Genomic DNA, 6026 nt, shown 5'->3' with positions numbered 1-6026 from the left:
GAAAGGAAAGGAAAGGAAAGGAAAGGAAAGGAAAGGAAAGGAAAGGAAAGGAAAGGAAAGGAAAGGAAAGGAAAGGAAAGAAGGAAAGGAAAGGAAAGGAAAGGAAAGAAGAAGGCATTTCTGTGTAATCACGTTGCACTTGGAAAAGCCTTCCTCATTAGCTTTCAGACATTAAAAGAATCTGTGTTCCTTGTTAAAAGAATAAATCTTGGCAAACTACTATTGTGACAGAATGGGTTGTATCTGTGTCAAATTATGAACCCTGTGTTGTATTAAGAGTGCAAACAAGCCAGAACATGCCGAATTACAACCTATTACACTGAATTCATAAGGCTGCCGGACCTAAAAAGGTTTTTCACACCTCGGGAAAAGGCTACCATAAAGCCCACATCCCATTGGTTTGGGTATGCCTACAGATGCGGGCAAAGCAACATAAGTGAACTCTGACTATATTCAGAGCTGAGCGGAGAGGAGCCAGCTCCAGTACAGAAGCCACGTAGGATATGTCTACATAGCCGATTGCAGGCAGATGTGAGCTCCCTTCGCCAGCACTCTGAACTAGCAGGCAGGGCTGTTAGCCATGTTTACTGTGGCACAGAGTCATTTTTGAAAGAAACAGAAAACAAAAAACAACACCATTTTAGATTCCCATCCTGCCTTCCTCATAAAGGTCTGGGTTCGGGCCTCTCCTTGTCTATACAATTTGCATTGTCCTGCCAGACAGGGCTTATTAGTTCAGACTCAGCATGTTCCTAGCTGCAGTTTTACAGTCTCTAGACCATATGTGCAACAAGCGCTGCCCACAAAAGACACGCACTCAAACACTAGTATACCACCAATCTTAAACCATCAAGAAAAACCACTCTGCAGCTTCCAAAATAAAACTAGCCCAGTCTAGCAAGACTGGGAGAAGAATGCAAATTCTGCATCTATCCAGATATGCCCAGAAATGCACACCTTTTGCTACCTGCCGCTGCTCTGCTCCTGTGGAATAAGTGCAAACATTGCATAGGGGAAACCCTAGACAAAAGCAGGGTTCTGATCAATCACTGCACAGTGTCACCACTGGCTTCCAAAATTCGTAAAAGGGACCAGGAGGCTTGCTGGCTTTCCTGTCTGAAAGTTACTGCTGGCTACATCAGTGTTTCACCGAGCCTCAGCAACAGACTAGGAAACCCATTACACCTGGGTGGTGTGCTACATCCTTCCAATGAGATTATTTACTCATTAAACCAGACAAGGGAGCACTGGGAGGCTAAAGCCATTTTTGATCAGCTGGGTAGAGAGTGGCCTGAGTCATTCAGTAGCCCTATTATGATTACATTTTAGGGAGAAAATGAGCTCAGGTTTGAGGGCTCGAAGTCTAAAGACATGTTTATAACATGATATTTAACTCCCACATGATGTAAAAATGAATGATTCCCTTTATGTATTATATTTCTTGCTGAGTCCAGCAAAAGAGTTAAACAAGAAGCTGAAGCTATACAATGTATAGTGGAGAGGTGTGGAATGCAGCATGTGTAAGCAGTGAGGTAATTAACTAATATGCAAGCAAGTAATTAATGGAAGTCTAAAATATCTCTGTGACACTGTATAAGAGATGGAAATGTTGTTAATGTCTTAAACATTGCCAAAATCATAGCACGACTTTTTGTCAAACTGTAAAGGCACAATTGCCCATCTGTGACCACCTAAGCGTCCCCTACTCCCTGTATGCTGCTGACTGGAATTTGGGCTATGATGGGGAACTTGAGATAAGACTATTGTCCAATTATATTAGGTCTAAGGAGAAGTAAAGAAGGCTCAGGAAAGAAGAACATATCCACAAAGAAAGTCAAACTCAGCAACTGTGCTAAGAATCAGCCCTAGCTAGGCTCGATGGGTGGAGGAGGAGGAGGGTTTTTTTGGACGTGTGATGGTGAAATCTCTCAGCACAAAACAGAAGAAGTAAACCTCCCCCCCTCCTGGAAGACCACGTACACACAGGACATTCATGTAAGGGGCAGCTGAAAGGGGGTCATAAGCATTCAAAGACCCCCAAAATGCCCCCCAGATTCAGTACTGAGGCCTTCCACCACCAGAGGACTGGCCTTGATCTAAGTGATGCAACAAATCTAGACAACCTGTAAAACCTCCCCTCTCCCCAAGGGGAGGTGCCTGGGCATCTCCTGAATGTATATTGATCCACTGGACACTATGTTTTGCAGGATCCTCAGCACCAAGAAGACCAGAACAAGAGGACCTATGGGACACCAGTGGGTTCCATGAAGTGCTGATATATTTTCTATTTAATCTCTCTCTGTCACTCTCTTTCTTCCCCACCACCTTCTTTTTCCTATTTCTTTCTTTCTCTCTCTCTGCCTCACATTTACTATTAAATAAAATCCATACTATTGGCTTCAGCATATGGTCTTGTTTGCACCTTAGTTCAGCCAGGGTCATCTCTCTAATAATTTTAATAACCAGATCTTAACACATTCTCAGGGATTTTTTAAAATCTTGATTCATCTTTCATGAAATCTCCTGTAGGAATATTATCTTTAGGGAATGTGGACTTAGGGGAGTTTCCTAGGTGCACGAGACTGACGAACAAAACAAACATTCATAACCATTCTGAACTAAATAAAACCTTGTTATTCTGACAGTCACCTAACAGTAATTCTACTTTAGCTGAGCCAGAGACAAACTTCAGATGGAATTTTCCATAGCATGGGAGTGCTCTGTCCATCTGGTTCTTGTGAGAGAAATGTTGGGACAACTCAGTCACTTTCTTAACTCCAAAGGTCTGACCTGTGTTTGTGGCATATCAGTATAGAAAAAGAAAAAGTAAACCCTACTCTTTTCAAAGCAGAGAGAGGGAGGGTCTCATACCCCACTCAAGAAGTTGGACACCAATTTCAGCAGTCAGTTTTGCATCCATCTGGAAAATGCAGCCAGTAAGAAGCTGATATGCCCAAGCCACATACTGGAAGCAATGCTGAACAATCCTCTGCCAGATGGGGTGTAGTGTCAGCAGGTGACCATGGTGCTAGGCACTCAGCTGGACTTTAAATAACTTCTTTTTACAGAGGCATTTCACAACCAATGCCTGTATTTTGTCAGCTTCCTCAGTAACTGCACATTGCTATACTATGCAATTCATTTTTCTGCTGTCTAGATCTAGGTTAGATAAACTGCAATGAGTATCCATTTCCAGAGCTGGGAGGAGTTGGAGGCATCATCTTTGGGTCCCTAAGAGGGATAACACACTCTATAAGCGCTACTCGTTGAACTAGGATGCTGAAAAACCAGGAGAATTGACAGAAATCTCAAAAAAGAAATTAGAAATACTAAATGCAAACTATGATATAATACTGTGAGGATGGAAGACTGTTAAGTGGCAACTCCAGTTTAAGTGCAGACACGTGTGCACCCCATTCTCTTGAGCAGAAAGACAATACATAGCCAGGATTAACACTTATAAAATTTTCTTACCCTGGCAACAAAAGGTACATAAAAGTCAGAGGTGACTTTTATGTCAAGTAGCATCCAAAGATCAAAAGTAAGATATCCATGAATAAGCATCTGAGGGAAATATCTCAGCCTCTCTCTGGGACAGTAAAGCTACAGAGTAGCACTGTGTGCATGTGTGTGCATACAATACGGTTTGTTAAATGGAGGTCTATAAGATCAAATCATCTTCTGTACTCAAATTAAAGACACTATAGAAATTATGAAAGAGAGTTATGAAGATGTGAATAACCTTGTATGTCCTTCACATCTGGAGTAATTTTGCTTGGTTCTGGACACTTTATTCCAGAATAATAGAGTGAAAACAGAAATCCAGAGATAGGTGTTAATTATTATTAAACACACAGGACAATTCTCATTCAATGACACAGTAAAAAAATTAAGACTGAAAGCAAGGACAATGAAGGTTGCATATTACAGAGAGTGGAGGCAATGACAGGAGGAATTCCTCCCAGGCAAAGACTGGGAGGAATTTAGAGAAATTTTCTGAGCAGCCAGGGATCTGACTGCTCATATAGCTTTAGGAAAAGTAAACCCCTGATAGCATTAAATCTGTCCAGGGACATCAAGGGCAACAAGAAAAGCTTCCATACGTATATCAGTGATAAAAATAAGACTAGGGAAAAATGTGTGTCCTCTCTGGAAAAAAATGGGAGACCTGATTACCCTGAATATGAAGAACGTTGAGCACTCAATTTTTGACTTGGTCTTTACCTGCAAGTGCTCCAGTCACACTGCCCAAGTCACAGAAGGTGAAGGCAAAGGCAGGGACTGGGAGAACAAATCACCTGCTGCAGAAGATCAGCTTCAAGAACATCTAAGGAACCTGAAGGTGCACAAGTCTGTAGGTCCTGAGGGAACTGATGGATGAAATGGCTAAGCCACCATCCATCATATTCGAGAAGCTGTCGAAGTCTGGTGAAGTTTCCACTGACTGGAAAAGGGCAAACATAACTCTCATTTTTAAAAAGAGAAATAAGGAAGGCCTGGGGAACTATAGGTCAGTCAGTCTCACCTCAGTGCCTTGCAAGATCATGGATCAGATTGTTCCTGGAAACTATGCTAAGATACATGGAAAATAAGGAGCTGATTGGTGACAATGAATATGCCTTCACTAAGGGCAAATTGTGGCTGAAAAATATGGTGACCTTCTATGATGGGGTTACAGTGTTGGCAGATAACAAAAGAGCAGCTGATGTGACCTACCTGGATTTGTGCAAAGCATTTGACACTGTCCTACATGACTTCCTTTTCCCTAAACTGGAGAGACATGGATTTGACAGATAGGCCACTCTGGATAAAAAATTGGCTGGTTGGTTGCACTTAAGCAGCTGTGGTTAATAGTTTGGTGTGCAAGTGAAGACTAGCGACAAGTGGCACTCCTCAGGGATCAGTATTGGAACTGGCTCTGTTTACCATGGACAGTAGGACTGAGTGCACCCTCAGCAAGTTTACTGATGACATCAAGCCCTGTGTGTGTGGTCAACATGATGGAGGGAAGGGATGTCATCCAAAAGCACCTTGACAGCCTTGAAAGGTGAATCTGTGCAAACCTCATGAAGTTAAACAAGTGCAAGGTCCTGCACCTAAGTCAGAGCAATTCCAAGCACAAGTACAGGGTAGGTGGAGAATGGATTCAGAACAGATCTGAGGAGAAGAACTTGGGGGTATTTGTTGATGAAAAGATCAATGTGACCCAGCAATGTCCACTTGCAGTCCAAAAAGCCAACTGTATCCTGGGCTGCATCAGAAGAAGCTTGGCCAGCAGTTTGAGGAAGGTGATTCTCCCCCTCTACTCCACTCCGGTGAGACTTCACCTGGAGTTCTGCATTCAGCTCTGGGGTCCTCAGAACAGGAAGGACATCGACTTGTTGGAGTAGGTTCAGAGGAGGGCCATGAATACATTCAGAGGGCTGGAGCACTTCTCTGATGAAGACAGACTGAGAGACCTGGATTGTTCAGTCGGGAGAAGAGAAGGCTTTGGGCTGATCTATTTGTGGCCTTCCAGTACCTAAAAGGGTCTTATGAGACAGCTGGAGAGGGATTTTTTACAAAGCCATGGAGTGAAAAGACAAGTGGTAATGCCTTTAAACTGAAAGAGGGTAGGTTTAGGTTAGACATGAGGAAGAAATTTACTGTGGGGGTGGTGAGGCACTGAAACAGCTTTCCCAGGGATGCCACATCCTTGGAAGTGTTCAGGTGCAAGTTGGATGGGGCTTTGAGCAACCTGGTCTAGTGGAAGGTGTCCCTTGCTATGGTAGGGAAGTTGGAAGGGATCTTTAAGATCCCTTCAAACTCAAACCATTCTGTGATTCTGTGATTGTGGGTTTTGCTTAGAGCTAAACAAAGCTGTAGCTGAGGATAAGACTTCCATTTCAGGATGCCCTGTTTAGTATTGCAAAACTCCTGTTCTGAATCACAGTAAGAACTGAAAATTTCCAACTTGTTCATAAATGAGCATTCTGAAAATACAACTTGATCCAGGCATATCAGAATATTTCATCTGAGATTCTAAA

The 6026-nt window shown here is 42.8% G+C and overlaps 1 long non-coding RNA gene across 1 annotated transcript in view; it reads left to right on the top strand.

Annotated features, from left to right (window-relative positions):
- LOC113960219 overlaps nt 1-2320 on the top strand; it is a 15046-nt gene extending 12726 nt beyond the window's left edge. The window contains exon 3 of the long non-coding RNA XR_003531998.1: nt 2208-2320. This is a non-coding gene — a long non-coding RNA (uncharacterized LOC113960219). The remainder of the gene's footprint in view (nt 1-2207) is intronic.
- The last annotated feature ends 3706 nt before the right edge of the window (nt 2321-6026 follow it).

Source organism: Corapipo altera, unplaced genomic scaffold (assembly GCF_003945725.1).
Source record: "Corapipo altera isolate COAL_440 unplaced genomic scaffold, ASM394572v1 2b, whole genome shotgun sequence".
NCBI lineage: Eukaryota > Metazoa > Chordata > Aves > Passeriformes > Pipridae > Corapipo > Corapipo altera.
Note: the sequence above shows the minus strand (reverse complement) of the source record. Positions and strands in the feature narration are given on the sequence as shown.